Here is a 26,459-nt window from a genome sequence, read left to right as displayed (position 1 = left end):
CTGAAATAAAAAAAAATCCTAAATTATATATGGAATCACAAAAGATCCAAAACAGCCAAAGCCACAAAAACAACAACAAAAAGAAAACTTCAGGTATCATATTACCTGACTTCAAATAATCTTATACAGCTGTAGTAACCAAAACATCATGGTACTGGAATAAAAACAGGCACATAGACCAATAAAACAGAATAGAGAACTCAGAAATAAATCTATAACATATATAGTGAACTCATTTTTTATAAAGGTGCCAAGAACATACACTGGGGAAAGAACATTCTCTTCAATAAAAGGTGATAGAAAAACTGAATTTTCATATGCAAAATAATGATAGTAGACCCCTATTTCTCACCATATGCAAAAATCAAATCAAAATTCATTAAACCTAAAACCTGGAAATATAAAACTACTAAAAATGAACGTTGGAAATATTCTCCAGGACACTGTTCTGAGCAAAGATTTCTTGAGTAATACCTCAAAAGCACAGCCAACCAAAGCAAAAATAGATAAAAGGATTAACATCAAGTTACAATGCTTCTGCACAGCAAAGGAAATATTCAATTAAGTGAAGAGACAACTCACAGGATTGGAGATAATATTTGCAAACTATCCATCTGACAAGAGATTAATTACAAAATATGTAAGGAGCTCAAACTACTCAATACAAAAAAAACCTAATAATCTGATTTTAGAAATGGGCAAAAGATCTGAATAGCTATTTCTCAAAAGAAGATATAAAAATGGCAAACAAGTATATGAAAAGGTGCTCAACATTATTGATCATCAGAAAAATGCAAATTAAAACTATAATGAGGTGTCATCTCACCCCAGTTAAAATAGTTTTTATCCAAAAGGTGAGCAATAATAAATGCTGGCAAGGATGTGGATAAAAGACAACCCTCATACGCTGTTGATGGAAATGTAAATTTGTGCAACTACTATGGAGAAAAATATGGAGATTTTTTAAAAAAACTAAAAATAGAACTCCCATATAATCCAGCAATCCTACTGCTAGATATATATCCAAATGTTAGGAAATCAGTATATCAAAAAGATATCTGCACTCCCATATTTATATTCAGCACTATTCATAATAGTCAAGATATGAAATAAACTTAAGTGTTCAACTGCCAAATAAAGAAAATGTGGTACAAATATGCAATGGAGTATTAACAATCCATAGAAAATAATGAGATCCTGTAATTTGCAACAACATGGATGGAACTGGAGGACATTATGTTAAGTAAAATAAGCCAGGTACAGAAAGATAAACGTTTCATGTTCTCACCTACTCATAGGAGATAAAAATTAAAACAATTGAACTCATGGATAAAGAAAGAGTAGAATGATGGTTAGCAGAGGCTAGGAGGGGTAGCGTCTGTGTGGGGGGCATGTGGTGATGATTAATATGTACAAAAATACAGTTTGATATAATGAATAAGATCTAGTATTTTATAGCACAACACGATGACTACAATCAACAGTAATGTACTGTACAGTTAAAAGTAACAAAAAAGTATAATTGACTATTTGTAACACAGAAGATAAATGCTTGAGCCGATGGATAACCCATTTACCCTGATGTAATTAGTACACACTGTATGACTATATCATGTATTCTATACATATATATACTTACCATATACCCATAAAATTAAAAATTAAAAAAATAAACTTATAAATACATTTTTATACCTTTTGGTGTGGTTCCCACATCTGAGCATACCTTCTAAGAGAGCAATTTTAAAAAGTACAAATGCTGTAGGTGTATATGTAGATATTAAAATGTTATTTATAATAGCAAAGACTGGGGTCATCTGTGACACTGACAACAGAGGAATGTTGGATACATTTTAATACTGTGTTTCTCCATGCACCATCTAACCAAACACTTAGTGTATATCTATAACAGATAAAGATATTTTTTAAATCACAACTTCAATATCTTATCAAAACCAATACAATAAAGGTCATTTAGAAATATCTTTAAATCGCTTAATACAAGTCTGTTTTAAATTTTCCTTAATTTTCACAGAAATATCTATTTAAATCAGGTTTCAAACAAATTTTATGCATTATTGTTTAATATCCCCCTAAAGTCTTTTTAACTTTTAACAAGCTAAAACTGACCCTGTATTCTGTATCGTTTTCTTCCAAATGCCAGTCAGTTATTCAAAAATCTGGGTCATTTGTCATATAGAATTTCCCACATTGTATTTGGCTAACTCTTTGCGGTTATCATTTAACATGTTTTTCTAAGCTTCATTTTTTTCCTGAAAACTGGCAGTTGGATCTAAAGGCTTAGTAAGATAAAAGCTTATTATTATTATTTTTTTTACTCATGCAAGAGCAAGGCAGAGATGGTACTGTATGCTTCATATTGCATTATATCAAAAGAAATGAAATCTTTTCTTTTCCTGCCTTTAGTAACAGTAGATTTCAATGATGAAAGTGGAATTCATTTTTAAATGAAGGTCCCAATTAGCTTTCATCTGAAGGGTTAAACAGCCATTCATGACTAATACCTAGATCCACTGTTTCTTTATTTTCTTTCTATTTTTGTTGAGGTAGGGTCTTTCTGTTGCCCAGGCTGGTCTCAAACTCATAGTCTCAAGTGATCCTTTCACTTCTGCTTCCCAACTGGCTGGAATTACAGGTGTAAGCCATGCCTCCAGCTATTATTTCATTAGGAAAAAAATTATATAACAATCTTACTTCATTTATAAACTGTATTTATACTACAAAGAATAACTTTTTATTATTCCCTTTCTGGTTTCACTGAAATACAATCCATGCAGAGTAAATACATGATATTTTCCAATTTTCAGAATAATGAGTTAGTTCCTGTGAAAACCCCAACTTTGATGAGAATTTTTAAAAGATCACGAACACATATATTTTTAATGTTTTGATGTGTTTCAATTCATTGAAGTTATTACTATTTAGATAGTTATGTTTGGCCCCTATTTTTGGCCAGTAAGCTTCCCTAAAAGTCAACTTGTATGTCCTTCTGACATTACCCCATACTTTGCATATCTCTTGGCTTTTAGAGACAACAAGATAACCACACTCATTTTGGAGTTGTCTTGCCGTAGAGAGGAACTATAATCTCCTTCATTCCAAATTTTGGCAGAAGAAGAAGAGTGTTTCATACTGGTGTGTCTGCAGGCTAGGAAGAGGGAAGAGTCTGAAATTGGGAGTGGGGGGAATGGAGATAATGCTCCTTCTGTGGATTTCAATAAGAACTGGCTCTGTAGGGGGTTTCTCTCTGTGTATTTCTTTCTCTGATTTTTTGAAAGCCTAAGGGCTTTCATCATTGACTTCTTGAATGATTATGTCACATTTATCTCACTACTTTCTAGTTTGTTTTTACTAAATTTGAAAAATTAAGTTTGGAGCCAGAAAGCACTTTTAGCCAAGAGTCAAAACACTTGGATTCTCAGAACCTGCTAACTATGTGGCCATAGACAAAACCTAAAAATGCTCTGGCTCTCATTTTTTTTTCACTTACAAAATGAGGATTATAATAAGTGCCAACTTAACTTTCAGAAAAGATGTGCAAATATTACTAAAGCTAAAGTGGGATGTCTTCAAAAAACACAAGTGTACAATTGTGTATTGCTTAATGACAGGGATACACTTTAAGGAATACATTGTTAGGTGATTTCATTGCTGTGCAAACATTATAGAGTGTACTTTACGTAAACTGAGATGGTACAGCCTACCACATATCTAGGCTATATAACATAGCCGATTGCTCCCAGGCCACAAACCTGTATAGCATGTTGCTGCACTGACCAGTGTAGGCAATTTTATTTATTTATTTATTTATTTGACAAGAATGAGACTTTAATCAGTTTTAAGTGGATTTTATAGTGTATGCAATTTTAACACAATGTTAAATATCTGTGTATCTAAACATATCTAGATGGAGAGGACAGAGCAAGATGGCCTAATAGAAGCCTTCATTGATCATCCCTCCCATAGGAACACCAATATAACATCTACACAAAAATGCACATTCACAAGAATGAAAAATTATGTGAGGTATCACAATACCTGGTTTTAACTTCATATCACTAAAAGAGGCACTGAAGAGGGTAGGGAAAACAGCCTTAAATTACTGATCCACCCTTCTTCCATGCTCCCAACAGTGGCCATGTGGCAAGGAGAATCTATGTGTTTGGGTGAGGGAGAGTGTGGTGAACGAAGTGCTGCTCTGTCACAGCAGAAGAGAAAACATGGCTAAACTCAGCTGATGCCTACACATGGAGGGGGGATCATTTAGACCAGCTTTAGCCAGAGGGGAGTTAGCCATCCCAGTGGTTGAATTTGAGTTTTGGGAAGCCTTGCCCATGAGGGCTAAGGGGCTCTGGGGTCCTAAATACGCTTGAAATGCAGTCTAGGCTACAAGGACTTGCAATTTCTAAAAAGTCCTAGCAGCATACTGGGCTCAGAGCTAGTGGATATGGGACACCAGCCAGGGTGACTAAGGGAATGCTTGTGCCTCTCCCTCGACAAACCCAGGCAGCACAGCTTGCAGCAACAAAAATGACTCCTTTATTTTACTTGAGGAGAGGAGGAGGGAAAGAAGAGTAAGGGGGACTTTGTCTTGCATCTTGGTTACCAGGTCAGTCATATTAGGATAGGGCACTGGGAAGAGTCATGAGTCCCCCATTCCAGGCCCTAGCTCCTGAACAACATATCTAGACATACCCTAGACCAGATGAGAACTTGCTACCTTAAGGAAAGAAGCCAGTCTGGCAGGATTAATCACCTGCTGACAAAAATGCCCTTGGGCCTTGAAGAACCAGCAGCAATACCCACGTAGTTAGTTAGTCATGGGCCTTGGGTGAGTCTCTGAGATATGCTGGCTTCAGGCACCAGCTTGGCCACATTGGGTAGAGCACAAAGAGGGCTATTGACTTCCCTGATTCTAGGCCTTGGCTCTTGGGTGGCATTTCTCAACATGTCCTGGGCCAAAGGGGAGCCCATTGCCCTGAAGGGTGAGTCCCAGGCCTGATGGCTTCACCACAGGCTGACTGAAGAGCCCTTGTGGTCTTTAAGTGAATATCTGTGATAGCCTGGTAGTACCTCTCTTGAGTCTCTGGTGGTGGTGGCCACGAGGAAAGGCTCCTCTGCCTGGGGAAAAGGGAGGGAAGAGTAGGAAAAATATTATCTCATGGTTTGAGTGACACCTTAGCCTCAATACAATAGAACACCAGGCAGATTTCTAAGATCTTTGATTCCAGTCCCTGGCTTCCAGACAGTACCTGTGGACCCACCCGGGGACTTAGGAAACTCACTAACCTGATGAAAAAGACAAGCCTGGTTGGTTTTGTCACCTGCTGATTATAGAGTCCTAGGGCCTTGAGCAAACAGAAGCAGTAGCCAGGTAGTGGTTACACTGGGCTTTGGGTGAGACCAAGTGCTGTGTTGGCTTCAGTTCTGACCCAGTGCCGTCTCAGTGGTAGTGGCCACAGAGGTGTTTATGTCTAGCTTCAGGCAGCTCAGCAGGTAGAGAGAGACTCTGTTTGTTTGGGAGAAATTAAAGGAAGAGAACAAGAGTTTCTGTTTCTGCCACTTTCAACTTTTCCCCACTAAGTACAATGTTGACTATGAGTTTATCATAGATGGCTTTATTACCTTAAAGTATGTCCCTTCTATGCCGATTTTGCAGAAGGTTTTAATCATACAACGATGCTGGATTTTGTCAAATGCTTTTTATGCAGCTCTATTGAGGTAATCATATGATTTTTGTTTTTAATTCTGTTTATGTGGTGTATCACATTTATTGACTTGCATATGTTAAACCATGCCTGCATTTCTGGTATGAAACCCACTTGATCATGGTGGATAATTTTTTTGATATGCTATTTGAATACTCGCAGTCAACTGATTTTCAAAAGAGCAAAAAAAAAAACAACAAAACAAACAAACAAAAAAACATAAACTGGGAAAAGGCCCCCCTATTCAACAAATGATGCTGAGATAACTGGCAAGCCACGTGTAGAAGAATAAAATTGGATCCTTATGTCTCACCTTATACAAAAATCAACTCAAGATGAATCAAAAGACTTAAACCTAAGACATGAAAACATAAAATTTCTAGAAGATATCAGAAAAACTCTTCTAGACATTGGCTTAGGCAAAGAGTTTATGATGAAGAACCCAAAAACAAATGCAACAAAGATAAATAGATGGGAGTTAATTAAACTAAAAAGCTTCTGCACAGCAAAAGAAATAACAAGCAGAGAAAATAAACAACCCACAGAGTGGGAGAGAATTTTTACAAACTATGCATTAAAAAAGGACTAATTACCAGAATCTACAAGGAACTCAAACAAGTCAGCAAAAAAACCCAAATAATCCCATCAAAAATTGGGATAAAGACATGAATAGATATTCTCAAAAGAAGATATACAAATCACCAAAAAGTATATGGGAAATGCTTAACATCACTCTTTATCAGGGAAGTACAAATCAAAACCACAATGAGATATCACCTTACTCCTGTAAGAATGGCCATAATCAAAAAATTAAAAAATAATAGATGTTGGCATGGATGTGGAGAAAAGGGAATGTTTTTACACTGCTGGTGGGAATCTGAACTAGTACAACCAATATGGAAAACAGTATGGAGACTTCTTAAAGAACTAAAAGTAGATCTACCATTTGATCCAGCAATTTCACTACTGGATATCTACCCAGAGGAAAATAAGTCATTATATAAAAAAGACACTTGCATATGCATGTTTATAGCGGCACAATTCACAATTGTAAAAATATGAAACCAGCCCAAATGCCTATCAATCAACAAGTGGATAAAGAAAATATGATACACACACACACACACATAGACACACACCATGGAATACTACTCAACCATAAAAAAGAATGAAATAATGACATTTGCAGCAATCTGGATGGAGTTGGAGACCATTATTCTAAGTGATTTAACTTAAAAATAGAAAACCAACATTGTGTGTTCTCACTTGTGAATGAGAGCTAAGTTATGAGGACACAAAGGTATAAGAATTATAAAATGAATTCTGGGGACTCACGGGGAAGAGTGGAGGGGGAAAGGTTAAAAGACTACACATTGAGTACAGTGTACACTGCTTGGGTAATAGGTGCACCAAAATCTCAGAAACCACCACTAAAGAAATTATCCATGTAACCAAACACCATATGTTCCCCCAAACTATTGAGATTTTTAAAAAAGACAAAAAAATTAAGATAACACAGAAAAGGAATTCATAATTCAATTAGATATATTTAATAAAGAGATTGAAATCATTAAAAAGAATCAAGCAAAAATTCTGGAGTTGTAAAATGCAACTGACATACTGAAGGCATCAGAATCCCTTATTGGCAGAATTGATTAAGCAGAATAAATAATTAGTGACCTTGAAGAGAGGGTATTTGAAAATACACAGTCAGAGGAGATAAAAAAAAAAATAAGAATAAAGCGCACTTACAACATCTAGAAAATTCTCTCAAAAGATCAAATCTTAGAGTTATTGGCCTTAACCATTTATGGGTTAACCCATTATGGGAAAGGGTAGAGAAAGAGATAGGGGTAGAAAGTTTTTTCAAAGAGATAACAGAGAACTTCCCAAACTGAAGAAAATATATTAACATTCAAGCACAAGAAGTTTATAGAACACTAAGCAGATTTAACTCAAAGAAGACTACCTCAAGACATTTAATAATCAAACTCCCAAAGGTCAAGGATAAAGAAGGATTCTAAAAGCAACAAAATGAAAGAAACAAATAACTCACAAAGGAGCTGCAATATGTCTGGAAAGTTTAAAGGCCAGGCAAGAGTGGCATGACATATTTAACTTGCTGAGGGAAACATCTCTTAACACAGAATGTATCTGGCAAAAATATCCTTCAATCATGAAGGAGGAATAAAGACTTCCTGACAAACAAAACCTGAGGTATTTTATCAACACCAGACTTGTCCTATGAGAAACACTAAAAGGAGTTCTTCAATCAAAAAGTAAATGACATTAATGAGCAATAAGAAATTATCTGAAAGTATAAAGTTCACTGTAAATAGTAAGTACTCAGGAAAACACAGAATATTATAACACTGTAATTTTAGTGTGTAAACTACTCTTAAGTAGAAAAACTAAAAGATTAACCAAGCAAAGTAATAACTACAACAACTTTTCAAGCATAGACAGCATAATAAGATATAAGAGAAACAGCCAAAATTAAAAAGGGGAGAGATAAAGTGTAGAGTTTTTATTAGTTTTTTTTTGCTTGTTTGTTCATTTGTTTATGCAATATGTGTTGTCTTCAGTTTAAAATAGTAGGATATAAGATAGTATTTGCAAACCTCATGGTAATGTCAAATTAAAAACCCTACAACAGATACACAAAAAATAAAAAGTAAGAAATCAAATCATACCACCAGAGAAAATCACCTTCATTGAAAAGAAGGAAGGAAAGAAGGAAGAGAAGACTACAAAATTACCAGAAGAAAATGGTTATTTTCTTTTAATGGCAGGATTAAGAGTTCTCACTTATCAATAATAAAATTGAATGTAAATGAACTAATTTCTCTGATCAAAAGATACAAAATGGCAGAATGGATTAAAAAAGAAGACCCAGTGATCTGTTGCCTACAAGAAACACACTTTATCTATAAAGACACACACAGACTGAAAATAAAGAGATGGGAAGAGATATTCCATAACAATGAAAATCAAAAAAGAGACAGAGTAGCTATACTTATATAAGAAATAATAGATTCAAGTAAAAAACTATAAAAAGAGACAAAGAAAGTTACTATATAATGATAAAGGGGTCGATTCAGCAAGTGGATATAACAATAGTGAATATATATGCACCCAACAATGTAGCTCCCATATATAGAAAACACATATTATTAGAGATAAAGGGAGAGATAGGCCCCAATATAATAATAGCTGGAGATGACAGCACATCACTTTCAGCATTGGACAGATTTCCAATTTAAAAAATCAACAAAGAAACATCAGACTTAATCTGCATTATAGATCAAATGAACCTAATAAATCTTGACAAACATTTTATTTTGTGACTGCAGAACACACATTCTTCTCTTCAGCATGTGGTTCATTCTCAAAAAAAGACCACATGTTAGTACACAAAACATGTCTTAAATTCAAAAAATTGAAATAACATCAATCATATTCTCTGGTTACAGTGCAGTAAGACTAGAAATTGATAACGAGGAATTTTGGAAACTACACAAACACATGCAAATTAAACAATATGCCCCTAAATGACCAGTGGGTCAATGAAGAAATTAAAAATAAAATTGAAAAGTTTCTTGAAACAAATGATAATGGAAACAAAACATATCCAAACCTATGAGATACAGTGAGGGCAGTACTAAGAGCGAAGTTTATATCTATAAGTGCCTACATCAAAAAAGTAAAATAACTTCAAATAAATAACCTAACAATGCATCTTAAATAACTGGAAAAGCAAAAACAAACCAAATCAATAATTAGTAAATAATATCAGAGCATAAATAAAATTGATATGAAAATACAAAAAACAATGAAATAAAAAGTTAGTTTTCTAAAAAGATAGACAAAATTAACAAACCTTTAGCCAGATTAACTAAAAAAACGAGAAGAGACCCAAATAAACATAATTATTGATGAAAAAGGAAACACTAAAACTGATACTAAAGAAATTCAGAAAATCATTAGTGGCTACTATGAGCAACTATATGACAATATAATGAAAAATTAAGAAGAAATGGATGATTTTCTAGACATATGCAACCTACCAAGATTGAACCATGAAGAAACCCAAAACCTGAATAGACCAATAACAAATAATGAGATTGATTCTATAATAAAATCTCTCAGCAAAGAAAAGCCTGGGACCCAAGAGCTTCAATGCTGAATCTTACCAAACATTTAAATAACTAATCCCAAAAACTACTCCAAAAACCAGAAGAGATAGAAACACTTCCAAACTCATTCTATGAGGCCGGTATTAATCTGATATCAAAACCACAGACACATAAAAAAATACTACAGGCCAATGTCCCTGATGAATAATGATGCAAAATCTCCAACAAAATGCCCACACAATAAATTTGACAACACATTAAAAAGATCATTCATTATGACCATGTGGGATTTATCCCATGGATAAAGTTTGGGTCAACATATGCAAATCAATCAATGTGATACGTCATATCAACATAATGAAAGACAAAACAATATGATCATTTTAATTGATGCTGAGAAAACATTTGATAAAATTCAATAACCCTTTATGATAAAACCCCTCAAAACACTGGGTATTGAAGAAGAAATATACCTCAACATAATAAAAGCCATTTATGACAGATGCACAGCTAGTATCATACCGAATACGGAAACACTGAAGGCCTTTCCTCTAGGGTCTGGAACACAAAGATGCTCACTGTCATTCAAGATACTACTGAAAGTTCTACCTATAGCATTCTGACAAGGAAAAGAAATAAAAAGCACCCAAACTGGAAAGAACAAAGTCAAATTATTATTGTTTGCAGATGATACAATCTTATATTTTTAAAAACCTAAAGACTCCATGATATGGGTTGGATCTGTGACCCTGCCCAAATCTCATGTCAAATTATAATCCTCAGTGTTGGAGATGGAGCCTGGTAGGAGGTAATTGAATCATGGGTGAGAATTTCCCCTTTGGTGCTATTCTTGTGATACTGAGTGAATTATTGTGAGATCTGGTTGTTTCGAAGTGTGTAACACCACCTGCCTCTCTTTCTCCTGTTCTAGCCATGTGAAGTTATAGCTCCCTCTTTGCCTTCTGCCATAATTGTAAGTTTCCTGAGGCCTCAGAATTTGCAAAAATGCTGTCATGTTTCCTGTACAGCCTGTGAGATCATGAGCCAATTAAACATATTTTCTTTATAAATTACCTAGTTTCAGGTATTTTTTATAGTATAGCAGTGAGAGCATAGACTACACTCCACCAAAAAAAAATTAGAACTGATAAATTCAGTAAAGTTGCAGGATACAAGATCAACATTCAAAAACAAGTAGCATTTGTATATGCCAACAGCAATCAATCTGCAAAAGAAATCCCACTTTCAATAGCTACAAACAAAATACAATACCAAGGAATTAATCAAAGAAGTAAAAGCTTTCTACAATGGAAACAATAAATATTGATGAATGTCTAACTACCCAGAGCAATCTACAGATTCAATGCAATCCGTGTCAAAAAACCAATGACATTCTTGAATTAGAAAAAAAAAATCCTAAAATGTACATAGAACCACAAAAGACCCAGAATAGCCAAAGCCATCTGGGGCAAGAGAACAAAACTGCAAGCATCACATTACTTGAGTTCAAATTATATTACAGAGTTATAGTAACCACAACATCATGGTACTGACATGTAAGCAGACATATGGAGCAATGAAACAGAATAGAGAACCCAGAAATGAATCCATACATTTACAGTGAAATTTTTTACAAATGTGGCAAGAACATACACTGGGGAAAGGATACTCTCTTCAGTTAATGGTGCTGAGAAAACTGGTTACTCATATGTCTAAAAATAAAACTAGACCCGTATCTTTCACCATATGCAAAAATCAAGCCAAAATTTATTAAAGACTTAAATCTAAGACCTCAAACTATAAAACTACTGCCAAGAAAGAGAAACTTTAGGACATTGTAGTGGGCAATGATTTGAGTAATATCCCACAAGCCTAGATAACAAAGCAATAATGGACAAATGGGATCCCATTAAGTTAAAAACCTGTACAGCAAAGAAAATGATCAAAAAATTGAAGAGACAACCCATAGAGTGGGAGAAAATATTTGGAATCTATCCATCTGACAAGGGATTAATAACCAGAATATATAAGGAGCTGAAACAAGTATATAGAAAAAAATCTAACCATGTGATTTAAAAGTGTACAAAAGATCTGAATATATATTTCTCAAAAGTCATACAAATGGCAAATATGTATATGAAAAGGTGCACAACTTCATTCATTATCAGATAAATGCAAATCAAAACTACAATGAGATGTCTTCTCTCCCCAGTTAAAATGGCTTTTATGAAAAAGGCAGGCAATAAAAAATATTGGTGAGGATGTGTATAAAAGAGAATCCTCATATGCTATTGATGGGAATGTAAATTAATACTACTATGGAGAACAGTATAAATGTTCCTCGAAAAACTAAAAAAGAGCTACCATATGATCAAGCCTTCCCACTTATGGGTATATACCCATCCCCCCGCCCCACCAAAGAAAAGAAATCAGTATATTGAAGTGATGTCTGTACTCCCATGTTTATGGCAGCACTATTCATGGTAGGCAAGATTTGGAAGCAACTTGTGTCCATCAACAGATGAGTGGATAATGAAAATGTACATATACATAATAGAGTGCTATTAATCCATAAAAAATAATGAGACCCTATCATTTGCAACAACATACATGGCACTGGATTTCATCATTTTAAGTGAAATAATCTCAGGCTCAGAAAGACATACTTTGCATGTTCTCACTTATTTTTAGGAGCTAAAAATTAAAACAATTGAATTCATGAAGGTGGAGAGTAGACAAATGATTACCAGAGGCTGAGAAGGATAATGAGGAACGGGGGGAAAGTGAGAATAGTTAATTCATGTAAAAAAAAAAAGAATATCCAAATAAACACAATCTTTAATGACAAGGGGCATTACCATCGACTCCATGGAAGTTCAAAAAAACCCTTAAAGACTACTACTGACACCTCTCTGCAAAAACTGGAAAATCTAGAAGAAATAGGTAAATTCCTGGAAACTTACAACCTCCTAAGATTGAACCAGGAAAAAATTGAATCCCTGAACAGACCAATAGTGAATACCAAAATTGAGTCAGTAATAAAAAGCCTTCCAACTGGAAAAAAGCCCAGGACCAGACAGATTCACAGCTGAATTCTACCAGATGTATAAAGAGCTGGTACTATTCCTACTGAAACTATTCCATAAAATTGAGGAGGAGGAAGTCCTCTTTAACTCATTCTCTGAAGCCAGCATCATCCTGATGGGAAAACCTGGAAGAAAGGCAGAAACACAACAGAGAAAGAAAACATCATGGAATATTCTTGATGAACACAGAAGCAACAACCTTCAACAAAATACTGTCAGACCAAATCCAGCAGTACATCAAAAAGCTATTCCACTATGATCAAGTAGGCTTTACCCCTTTGATGCAAAGTTGGTTCGAGATATGCAAATTAATAAATGTGATTCATCACATAAACAGAACTAAAATTTAAAAAATCATATGATTATCAGAAAAGTCATTTGATAAAACTCAACAATCCTTCATGTAAAAAAATCCTCAATGATAATAGCCATCTATGACAAACCAATAGTCAACATCATACAGAATCGGCAAAAGCTGGAAGCATTCTCCTTGAGAACTGGAACAAGGCAAGTTTGGTAACTCTCACCACTCCTATTTAACATAGTACTGGAAGTTACAGCCAGAGAGATCAGGCGAGAGAAAAAAAAGGCATCAAAATGGGAAGAGAGGATGTCAAACTATCTCTGTTTGCAGATGATACGATTCTATACCTAGAAAACCCACAAGATTCTGCCCAAAGGTTTCTAGATCTGTTGTTAAACAACTTCAGCAAAGTTTCAGAAAACAAAATCAATGTACAAAACTCAGTAGCATTTCCATACACCAACAATGTCCAAACTGACAGCCAAATCAAGAACACAATTCAATTCACAATAGCCATAAAAAGTATAAAATACCTAGAATAGAGCTTAACAAGTGAGTTCTAAGTTCTCTACAACTACAATAATGCAACACTGCTCAATGAAGTCAGAGATGATGTAAAGAATTGGACAAACATTCCATGCTCACGGATAGGAAGGATCCATGTTGTTAAAATAGCCATACTTCCCAAAGCAATCTAGAGATTCAATGTTATTCCTATCAAACTACAAATGACAGTCTTCACGGAATTAGGAAAAAAACTATTTAAAAAGTCACATAAAAGCAAAAAAGGAGCCCAAATAGCCAAGGTAATTATATGCAAAAATAACAAAGCTCGAGGTATCTTGTTACTGGCTTCAAACTATGCTACAAGGCCACAGTAACCAAAACAGCATAGTACTGGTATGAAAACAGACATTTAGACCAAAGGAATAGAATAGAGAGCCCAGAAATAATGTCAGACGCCTATAACAAAGTGTCTATGACAAAGTTGGCAAAAATAAGCAATGAGGAAAGGACTCCCTATTCAATAAGTGATGCTGGGATAACTGGCTAGCCATATGCAAAATATTAAAACTGGACCCTTTCATTACACCATATATAAAAATAAACTCAAAATGGATGAAAGACTTAAGTGTCAAACGTAAAGTTATAAAAACTTTGGAAGATAACCTAGGAAACATCATTCTGAACATAGATCTTGGCAAAGACTTCACAATGAAGATGCCAAAAGCAATTGCAACAAAAACAAAAATGACAAGTGGCACTTAATTAAACTAAAGAGCTTCTGCAGAGCAAAACAAAACTATCAACAGCATAAACAGACAACCTACAGGATGGGAGAAAATATTCACATACTGTTCATCTGACAAAAGTGTAATATCCAGCGTCTATAAGGAAGTTAAACAAATTTACAAGTATAAAGCAAACAACCCCATTAAAAAGTGGGCAAAGCATGTGAACAGACACTTTTCAAAAGAAGACATGCATGTCGACAACAGGCATATGAAGAAATGTTCAAAATCACTAATCATTAGAGAAATACAAATCAAAACCACAATAAGGTACTGTATTAGGGTTCTCCAGAGGGACACAACTAATAGGATATATGTATATATGAAAGGGAGTTTACTAAGGAGAATCAACTCACAGGATCACAAGGTAAAGAAATCCCACAATAGGTCGTTTGCCGGCTGAGGAGCAAGGAAGCCAGTAGTGGCTCAGTCTGAGTCCCACAGCCTCAAAATTAGGGAAGCCAACTGTGTGGTCTTCAGTCTGTGGCCAAAGGCTCAAGAGCCCCTGGCAAACCACTGGTGTAAGTCCAAGAGTGCAAAGGCTGAAGAACCTGGAGTCTGATGTTCAGGGACAGGAAGCACCCAGCACAGGAGAAAAATGAAAGTTAGAAGACTCAGCAAGCCATATATTTTACTTTCTTCCACCTGCTTTTTCCAGCCATGCTGGTAGCTGAATGGATGCTGCCCACCCACATTGAGGGTGGGTCTTCCTCTCCCAGGCCACGAACTGAAATGTTAATCTTTTCTGGAAACACCCTCACAAACACAGCCAAAAACAACAATTTGCATCCTTCAATCTGATCAAGTTGACAATGTTAACCATCACAGGTACCATCTCACACCAGTCAAAATGGCAATTATTAAACAGTCAAAAAATAACAGATGCTGGCAATGCTGTAGAGAAAAGGGAATGCTTATACACTGCTGGTGGGAATAAAATTAGTTCAGCCATTGTGGAAAGCAATGTAGCAATTTCTCAAAGAACTCAAAACAGAATTATCATTCAACCTGGCAATCTTATTCTTGGGTATATACCCATAGGAATAAATCATTCTAGCAAAAAACATATGCATGAATATGTTCATTGCAGCACTCTTCACAATAGCAAAGACATGGAATCAACTTAATCCTCATCAATATAGATTGGATAAAGAAAATGTGGTACATACACACTATGGAATATTACGCAGCCATTAACAATGAGATCATGTCCTTTGCAACAACATGGATACAGCTGGAGGCTATTATTCTAAGCTAACTAAAAGAAACAGAAAACAAAATACCACATGTTCTCACTTATAAGTTGAAGCTAAACATTGAGTACACATGGATACAAACAGGAAACACAATAGACTCTGAGGCATACTTAAGGGTAGAGCATGGGAAGAGAGAGGATCTAAAAACTATTTATGAGAAACTATGCTTATTACCTGGATGATGAAATAATCTGTATGCCAAACCCTTGTGACATGCAGTTTGCCTATATGACAAACCTACACATGTACCCCTGAAGCTAACAATTAAAGTAGTAACTACAATAATAATATATAGCAGCTTAAAATAAAAGAACTGATATGTTTCCTGATACCCATTGCACATTTTTTTCCTTTCACATTTTGTTTGTATTTTGTGTTTTTTTTTTTTATTATACTTTAAGTTTTAGAGTACATGTGAACAATGTGCAGGTTTGTAACATATGTATACATGTGCCATATTGGTATGCTGCACCCATTAACTCATCATTTAACATTAGGTATATCTCCTAATGCTATCCCTCCTCCCTCCCCTCCACCCCACAACAGGCCCCGGTGTGTGATGTTCCCCTTCCTGTGTCCATGTGTTCTCATTGTTCAATTCCCACCTATGAGTGAGAACATGTGGTGTTTGGTTTTTTGTCCTTGAGATAGTTTGCTGAGAATGATGGCTTCCAGCTTCATCCATGTCCCTACAAAGGATGTGAACTCATCATTTTTTATGGCTGCATAGTATTCCATGGTGTATATGTGCCATGTTTTCTTAATCCAGTCTATCATTGTTGGACATTTGGGTTGGTTCCAAGTCTTTGCTATTGTGAATAGTGCTGCAATAAACATACGTGTGTGTGTGTCTTTGTAGCAGCATGATTTATAATCCTTTGGTTATATACCCAGTAATGGGATGGCTGGGTCAAATGGTATTTCTAGTTCTAGATCCCTGAGGAATCCCCACACTGACTTCCACAATGGTTGAACTAGTTTACAGTCCCACCAACAGTGTAAAAGTGTTCCTATTTCTCCACATCCTCTCCAGCACCTGTTGTTTCCTGACTTTTTAATGATTGCCATTCTAACTGGTGTGAGATGGTATCTCATTGTGCTTTTGATTTGCATTTCTCAGATGGCCAGTGACGATGAGCATTTTTTCATGTGTCTTTTGGCTGCATAAATGTCTTCTTTTGAGAAGCATCTGTTCATATCCTTCGCCCACTTTTTGATGGGGTTGTTTTTTTCTTGTAAATTTGTTTGAGTTCATTGTAGATTCTGGATACTAGCCCTTTGTCAGATGAGTAGATTGCAAACATTTTCTCCCATTCTGTATGTTGCCTGTTCACTCTGCTGGTAGTTTCTTTTGCTGTGCAGAAGCTCTTTAGTTTAATTAGATCCCACTTGTCAGTTTTGGCTTTTGTTGCCATTGCTTTTGGTGTTTTAGACAGGAAGTCCTTGCCCATGCCTATGTCCTGAATGGTATTGCCTAGGTTTTCTTCCAGGGTTTTTATGGTTTCTGGTCTAACATTTAAGTCTTTAATCCATCTTGAATTAATTTTTGTATAAGGTGTAAGGAAGGGATCCAGTTTCAGCTTTCTACATATGGCTAGACAGTTTTCCCAGCACCATTTATTAAAAGGGAATCCTTTCCCCATTTCTTGTGTTTGTCAGGTTTATCAAAGATCAGAGGTTGTAGATATGCGGCATTATTTCTGAGGGCTCTGTTCTGTTCCATTGGTCTATATCTCTGTTTTGGTACCAGTACCATGCATGCACATTTCAATCATGGTAAATTACTGAGGTTTGAATCTGGCTTGATGTAAAGATGTGAACTCCTTGGTTGCAGAAACTGTATTTATTTTTCAATACTATGGACTTGTTTACCCAGTAGTCAGTGGAATAGCTGGCACATGGTTATGGTTAAGTAAATACATGTTGAATAAATAATTTTCTTTTGAAAGAAAGTTGATTAATATAAGAGTTTAATGTATCACTGGCTCCAGAATGGGACAGGCTTTGATTCATTCACCAACAGGGTCGGACTTAAACAGAAGTATAGCTATATTCATATTAAAAGGCATCACTCTAATGTTATGGCCATGTTCATTGACTATTTCCATTCTACCCCCATCCAACTCCCAGAAAAAAGAAACAAAAGAACAGATCAGCTTGGATTCTATTACAGTGCTGATGGTAACAGCATCTTTGTAACCTACCTAATAGGTTGGTGCAAAAGTAATTGTGGTTTTGCCATTTTAATGGCAAATTTTAAAAACTGCAATTACTTTTGCACCAACATAATAGTATGCCAGAACTTTTCTTCATGTTTGCTGAGTTTGCTTTCCCTTGAGCTTGTAACAAGTATTGTTTTCTGCAACATTTTATTAGAACTTGATTTCACATGGACTGTGGACAGATACATCCATACTTATTTCAATCAGCTTATAAACTATTATTTTTTAAAATAAAGACATAGACCTAGATTCATATTCTTTTGTTTTCATTTGGGGCACTAACTATTATAATATCCCTTTTGAGTATATCAAGTAATTTTAAAGCTTTACTTCCATGTACTAATATATTTTTAAAAATCTCTTTAAGTAGTATCTATTGCCCTTAGGGCCATTTAATGTCAAATTTTAATTTTTTGATAATCATTCTCTTATGTAAATTTTGAGATAGAAGCTGTGATATTATTTGGGGAGCTGGGAGCAATTTGGGGCTTGTTATAGGCATTTTTCCTCAATAAATTATTGAAAGGAGACTAAGGAAAAAATTATGATTATTATAAAATAGCTGATTACATGATAATAAACAAGGAAGTCATCTGGTTATCTTTGTTTTTCCTTCAGAGAGTGCTTCAGATTTCTATAGATACAAACATCTAGGTGATTGTATGAAATTGTCACCATTTCCAAAATATTTTCTCAAAAATATATGATGCAGGTTCAATCAAGCCTATGATGATAGGCTTCATTTGTGTGGGTGTGACTAGGGAGGGAGAAAATATCAAAGTACAAAGTAGAACATTTCTGAATAGAGCTACACATGCTTCGATTAGAAAAATCCCAAGATTTTTGTACCATCTTCACATTCCCAATAATTCCGTTTCTACAGACTCCTGTAAAAGGAAGAAATTGGTTGGCATCTCTGCAAGCTCCTCCTAGCCAGAGCAGTCAAGAAAATGCCATACAATGTATCCCCTTGTTTATTCTACTCAACATGTGCAGATCTTTGAATTTTTGTCTTTTATTAACTTGGCTTTTTGATAATATGGTCATGCTCCACAAAACAATGTTTTGTTAAATGATAGACCTCATAGATGACAACAGCGGCCCTATAAGATTGTAATAGAGCTGAAAAAGTTCTATTGCCTAGTGACATCATAGCATAATTACTTTATTTTAAAAATAAATTTAGTGTAGCCTCGATGTACAGTGTTTATAAAGTCTATATTAGTCTCCAATAATATCCAGGGCTTCACATTCACTCACCTCTCCCTCATTGACTCATCCAGATCAACGTCCAGTCCTGCAAGCTCCATTTATGGTAAGTGTCCTATCCAGTTGTGCCATTTAAACATTGTTTTGACCACATCTTTGTCCTACCTTTCCTGTTTAGTTACACAAATACTTATCATTGTGTTATAATTGCCTACAATATTTAGTACAGTAACATGCTGTATAGGTTTGTAGCTTAGGAGCAATAGACCACACCCTCTAGGTTTATGTAAATACCCTCCATGATGTTTGTGAAATAATAAAATTCTGTAAAAATGCATTTCTCAGAATGTATGCTATCATTAAGCAACATGTGACTGTATATAGTAACAGGACACACTTATAAATAAAAGAGATAAAATGGTAAAAATCTTGAGTAGCCTTTCAGAACAAACTGCTGAGAGAAAAATACATTGTGCATTGTGTGTTTGTAAATTTTCAAAGGAAATATATCACGAGGACAAATTGACAGAAGTGGTCAAAGTTTTTTGAAAGCGTAACTGGATTGGTGTATAAAGGAATATGTATGATTTGAATTAATTATTTAACAAAATGGATACATGTGAAAAAGACAACGGCTTTTTTTCTTTTTTGCCTTTCTCTGAAGGACAACTGTTGCAGATGCTCTTAGATTTTACATACAACATGGAAAAACTTAAATCATCTTTAATTCTTGGGTGCAATATTTACAAACAGTAATAGCTCATATTTATATCACTCAAAGGTTTGCAAACCTTTTTTCTACATAGTTATTACCTTTATTCATATTGGTATATGGTGGGCAGATGAGAATTTGTCTTTTTTTACTTAAGGGAAATTAGCTCTGAGAGATTATATAGTTAATGGGGCAATATAGGAACCTGGCCCTCTGAGCCCCTGTGCAAGGGTTTGCCTCCTATTCACCACACATCTTTTGGGCTCTGGGAGCGAATGCTTTTTATGGCACCATCTTGAGCAAATAATTTCAGTTTTCGTTTTTTTTTTTTTCTTCATTTTCCCTCATATCAGATGGATGATGTTTCAAGAATTCTTGGAGATTTACACATAATTTCTGTGTTTTCTGTTTTGCAGAAGAAAGAGACATTATACAAATGCGAGCTGTTCTCACAACAATGATAAGAAATCAGGAGTCAAAAGATGTGGAGTAAGGGGGAATTTCAGAGAAACTACAAAACACAAAATAGGAAACAGAGACAGGAGAAGATTGCTATGACAAAATTGCAGAAGGCGAAATCTTTGGCAGCCTCTTATTTCTCTGGAGAATATGATATTGTCAGGCTGAGGTGGAAGAATCACATGGTCATACTGTAAGTGCTATGGTTCCAAGTGGTAATGTTATTGATCAATTTTCAACCTGAGATTTGTAATGATAATCCCCACAAGTTGCTTGAGATCCTTAACAGTGAGGTTTTTAGTGAGTTTAACCAACTGTCAGTGCTTGAAAACTTGCCTACAGGGGGCAGCACAAATACAAGTAAATTTAGGGGTAAAGCATGAAATGCATCCAGATTCACAATTGTTTCAGGATCTGCTTGCAACTGAAGCACTGTCTGCACAAGATTTGGCTGAGGGAATGTATATAAAACAGAATGTTCCTGTGTGATGTTAGTTTTAAAGGTAGATTTTTGGCAGTGGGAGGGTTAGCATTAACAATAATGTCACCTGTTATATATGTGTTATTTTGACATTTTAATATTTTAGAATACAGAAATGAATATGCTAATACCATTTTGAAGAGACAATGCCCATATATATATCACTTGGAATTGTTAGAAATTGGTTGAGAATAAAAGATGATCCCTTCTTATGAACTTGGAATTGTTGGAAATTGGATAAAAATTAGAGATGATCCCTTCTTATGACTTCAGCCTAGGAGTACATTGTAGAAAGCCAGGACCAAATCTGACACACTGAAACTTTGATTCCTGATTTTCAAACAAGAACCTGGATGTCAGATATAGATGATCTAGGCTGAGGTGCCTATTCTCTGCCCTTTGCCCTATCCTAAAACTGTATGGATGGAAATGAGCCCACCTTTTGCTCCGAACTGGTGCATTCCTTCCTCACCACAGGTTGAAAAGGTCTTGAAACACTGGGCTTTCCTCTACAAGCAGAAGGATGGCACTGGCAGCCATCCACTGGCCCAGAAATATCCTGGATTGAGACGATATCATTTGCATTACTTGCTGAATGAAACATAGTGAAAATGATTGCAGATAACCTCAACTAAGTCCAAGATATCATTTTCAAATCTGGACCAGCCCTTGCCATCTAGACTGAACAGAGATTCCAGTTTCCAGGAGAGTAGATGGAGTAATGATAAAAGTACCTCCCAAAACTTTTGCCTTGGTAGGTTTTAGATTCAGGAGATATCCGGGTTTCCATTCCCTTCAAATTTTCAATGACAGTGACTTCCAGTTCCCCACAAATTTCTCTTGATTTCCTGACCATAGAGCCACATATTCATGTTCTTTCCATCCATATATTAATACATGGGTATAAGCCAAGGTATAGGACTTCAAGCACTTTGCATGGATGCCCAGTGCATCTCACTGACTGTATATTCTCAAAGCTTACCACTGGGCCTTAAGCCCTTTATTCAATGTAAAGCATTCAATAAAGAGTTTAAGGGCTCTTTTCTTTATTTCTGCCACATCCAGAATGCTTGGTTTAGTTAGGATCTGAAAAGGAATTGTATTTAAACATCTCATTTAGACCCTTCTAAGGAAAATGCCAAGAAAAGAAGGTTGTGATCTTTTTCTTGGTAGTTTCATAATAGAAAGTCTTAAGAACAGTTACAGTTGTTGAAATCCACCCTCTCTCTGATTCACTGAATTGGAGATAGCTATCCAACTACTAGTTGTCCTTTCTCACTAACTCTCTTAATTATTTCTAGGTACTACAGAGTGGCACATAACTAAATATTATCAAGGAATTTTACAGCCCTAGGCCTTCTATTACTGTGTATTACAGTCTGCTGTAATCATTCTAATGGTCTAAGATGTTGCAACTAATTTACTCACGGCCTGAACACCAGAAGTGCCAAAATTGTCTGGGAGTTTTATTCTGCATCCAACCATTACCAGGAAGGAGGATGTATTACTTCTCCTTTCTTTACAAGTGTCAGTGCAAATCCAGCCATCAAACAAAAGTTAGATCTAAAAGCTTTTAGATTACAGCGATTATTGCAGATTTTACATGAGATAAAAATGTAATTGCTCCATTTCCTTTATTCTTTCTTTCATTTTCTTCCCTCTCACTGTATATTTTAGATTGTCCTGCTTGACTGCCAGGTCAGACCCAGCACACAAAGATATCTGTCATAAGACTGGGGAGCTGCAGTGTTCTTTTTCATAAGAAATGAAATGCTTGAAATTTCTCTTCCAAATGAATCACAAAACTTCCATGGTCATTTTCATTTTAAATTATTTTATGTCTATGTAAACTCATGCATTGCCTATAAAGGAATAATATTTCCAGCCATGTGGATAGTGACAGAGAATGAGCTGAAGGCAGCAATACTTCACAGGCAAAGTGGTACATGCATTTTTTTTCATCTTGCTTCTTTTTTCCTTTTCCATATTCACTCATCCTTTTAAATTCTTTGAATCTACTTTTTCCTCCCTCGCTCCCTTCCCATCCTCCATCTCTATCTTTGTCATTTATTCTTTTTCTTCTTTTTCTCCAGACTTGGATATTTGTCCATCCTCTCATCATTCTCTTTCATACACATTCTCTGACTTGTAGGTCCTAAGATTCTCATATTCTAAAATTAACCCTCTGCTTAACAGGGTACGTTTATAAACTATTGGACTGAGGAGGAATTGCCCAAGTTATCAAAGACATCCTATCAGGAATGTCAGCCTTTTACTCTCATTCATGCTCAGAGAAACAGTGCTGCAGGGATTATAGCCTGGAATATGGCAGAACCAGATTTTAAACTTGTTTGCCCTTTGCCTCCTAATATCCATTTTCCCCTAAGTTTAACTGGGCATATTTCCCAGTTTGCCTTGCAAATGTGTTGCCATATAACTGCACTTTGTCTAATAAAATGAAACTGAGTATGTTTTGTGTAGTTTCTGGGAAGAGTCCTTAAATAGAGAAGGAACTCTGTTCTTATTATCTACCTTATGTCCTGAAATGCTTGTGTGATGGCTGAAGCTCCAGCAGTCATTTGTAACCATTAAGACAAGAGTCTTTTCCTAGGGAGGATGAGATAGAATAAACTGATAACTTTGTGGATTACTCATAATAGTCCTGAATTGCCTATATTTGTGTTTTTTTGTTAAAAAAAAAAAGTGAAACAGATCAACTTTTATTATGTTTAAACTACTTTTTTATTGAAGTTATCTATTGTATGAAGCTGAATCTAATTCTAACTGATGCACCCAGATTTTCTTAATTGCTGTTTCTACCCCAGATGCCCTGCTGCTTATCTGAGTTTCTGGAATGATTTCTCATTTGATTACTTCCTACATGTCCCTGTTTCCTAATACATTAATATTGGGTTTGCCAATAAGAAACTTTATAGAGTTGGAATATTGCTGATCATTTCTGTTTGCTAGATTTTGGTAACCAAATCATTTTGACTTCTAGGATCAGCCATTATTCTGATCCAATTTTGATCCATGTTCTATTCTGCCTGTAAAATGTGCCCCAAAGTCATGTACATAACATTGACCTTTGGGTTTTGGTGGTTTGAGACCATTTCATTGATATTTCTCAATATCAATGAAAATTCTAGATGTTAATTCTTCCTATTTTAAAAATTTTTATGTTGATTCTCACTTTTTTCCTTTGCTAAAGTTTATCTCTTTATTTCTATTAACATTTTTTTCTATTAGTGTGTCCTTGTTATATGTTCAAAACAAAATACTGAACAACTTAATTTACATATATTTTATGATGTAACTTATATCTGACAGTTTAATCTTCCTTAGTACTTCTGGTGAATGCCCTTTAGAATAAGAAGGAGGAAAATTTTACCTAATTATAATAGTTTACGTATGCAAATGTTATCAGATTTAATAATCATGTTTCCCTAGAAATGATGAACAAAGCCACATGTGTTTTAAGTGGATCATAAATCTTGCTGATTAAGTTACTGTCCTGAGTCATTTACTATAAAGAAATTATAGTCATTAAACCTCTAAACTTTAGCTTAGCTCATTTCTCAAGCAGATATTTCTGGGTTTAAAGATTTAAACGTGGACCTAGAAGCAGCTTCTCCACTCCTTCTCGAATCTCTGCCTGGTTCAGCCTGCCTGCCTCCACTCCTGCCTCCACCATTTCCATCAGGGTGACCCAGAAGTCCTACAAGGTGTCCACCTCTTGCCCCCTGGCCTTCAGCAGCCACTCTTACACGAGTGGGCCTGGTGCCCCATCAGCTCCTCGAGCTTCTCCTGAGTGGGCAGCAGCAGCTTCACGGGTGGCCTGGGCGGATGCTATGGCTGGCCAGCAGTATGGGACCATCACTGCCGTCACGGTCAACCAGAGCCTGCTGAACCTGGAGGTGGACCCCAACAACCAGGGCATGTGCACCCAGGAGAAAGAGCAGATCAAGACCCTTAACAACAAGTTTGCCTCCTTCATCAACAAGGTACGGTTCCTGGAGCAGCAGAACAAGATGCTGGAGACCAAGTGGAGCCTCCTGCAGCAGCAGAAGACAGCTCAGAGCAACATGGACAACATGTTCCAGAGCTACATCAACAACCTTAGGTGGCAGCTGGAGACACTGGGCCAGGAGAAGCTGAAGCTGGAGGCGGAGCTTGGCAACATGCAGGGGCTGGTGGAGGACTTCAAGAACAAGTATGAGGATGAGATCAATAAGCCTATAGAGATAGAGAATGAATTTGTCCCCATCAAGAAGGATGCGGATGAAGCTTACATGAACAAGGTAGAGCTGGAGTCTCGCCTAGAAGGGCTGACTGACGAGATCAACTTTCTCAGGCCGCTGTATGAAGAGAAGATCCGGGAGCTGCAGTTCCGGACACACCTGTGGTGCTGTCCATGGACAACAGCCGCTCCCTGGACATGGACAGTATCATCTCTGAGGTCAAGGCACAGTACAAGAAGATTGCCAACCGCAGCCAGGCTGAGGCTGAGAGCATGTACCAGATCAAGCATGAGGAGGTGCAGACGCTGGCTGGGAAGCACAGGGATGACCCGCGTCCTACAAAGACGGAGATCTCCAAGATGAATTGGAACATGAGCCAACTCCAGGCTGAGACTGAGGGCCTCAAAGGCCTGAGGGCTTTCCTGGAGGCCGCCATCGCAGATGCCGAGCAGCTCGGGAGCTGGTCGTTAAGGATGCCAACACCAAGCTGTCCGAGCTGGAGGCCGCCCTGTAGCAGGCCAAGCAGGATATGGCATGGCAGCTGCGTGAGTACTAGGAGCTGATGAACGTTAAGCTGGCCCTGGACATTGAGATCGCCACCTACAGGAAGCTGCTGGAGGGCGAGGAGAGCCAGCTGGAGTCTGGGATGCAGAAAATGAGTATCCATACGAAGACCAGCAGTGGCTATGCTGGTGGGCTGAGCTCAGCTTATGAGGGCCTCACAAGCCCCGGCCTGGGCTCCAGCTTTAGCTCTAGCATGGGCTCCAGCTCCTTCAGCTGCATCAGCTCCACCAGGGCTGTGGTTGTGAAGAAGATCGAGACCTGCAATAAGAAGCTAGTGCCTGAGTCCTCTGATGTCCTGCCCAAGTGAACAGCCATGGCAGCGCCCCCGTCAGCTTACCCTTCCTGCGGCTGTCCCAGAGTCCATGAGAAAGGCTGCTGTGCAGGAGAGCACAGGGAACAAGAGACCGACCTGGGGCTTAGCCCTCGCCCTCAGCCCACCAGTAGGGGAGTTTACTGCCTGGGGTACCCCTCTTGCCCATGCCCGCAGCTACAAAACAATTCAATTTTTTTTTTTTCAAAATAAAACCTCAGCTGGCTCTGAAAAAAAAAAAAAAAGTAAACGTGGCTTACAATGAAGAAATCAATCGAAAATTTAGAGAAAATAGGCCGGGTGTGGTGGCTAACTCCCGTAATCCCAGCACTTTGGGAGGCCGAGGTGGGCGGATCATGAGATCTGAAGTTCGAGACCATCTTGGCCAACATTGTGAAACCCCGTCTCTACTAAAAATACAAAAATTAGCTGGACGTGGTGGCACGTGCCTATAATCT

At 36.7% G+C, this 26,459-nt stretch overlaps 1 long non-coding RNA gene and 1 pseudogene across 1 annotated transcript in view; both read left to right on the top strand.

Moving 5' to 3' along the window:
* Positions 1-23,355, top strand: part of LOC109023108 (uncharacterized) — a 219,793-nt gene extending 196,438 nt beyond the window's left edge. Inside the window, exons 3-5 of the long non-coding RNA XR_004067944.2 lie at positions 20,363-20,598; positions 21,364-21,640; positions 22,188-23,355. This is a non-coding gene — a long non-coding RNA (uncharacterized lncRNA). The remainder of the gene's footprint in view (positions 1-20,362; positions 20,599-21,363; positions 21,641-22,187) is intronic.
* A 412-nt stretch (positions 23,356-23,767) lies between these two features.
* On the top strand, positions 23,768-25,998 carry LOC101124839 (keratin, type II cytoskeletal 8-like; annotated as a pseudogene).
* The last annotated feature ends 461 nt before the right edge of the window (positions 25,999-26,459 follow it).

Source organism: Gorilla gorilla, chromosome 17 (genome assembly GCF_029281585.2).
Source record: "Gorilla gorilla gorilla isolate KB3781 chromosome 17, NHGRI_mGorGor1-v2.1_pri, whole genome shotgun sequence".
NCBI classification, from domain to species: Eukaryota; Metazoa; Chordata; class Mammalia; order Primates; family Hominidae; genus Gorilla; species Gorilla gorilla.
Note: the sequence above shows the minus strand (reverse complement) of the source record. Positions and strands in the feature narration are given on the sequence as shown.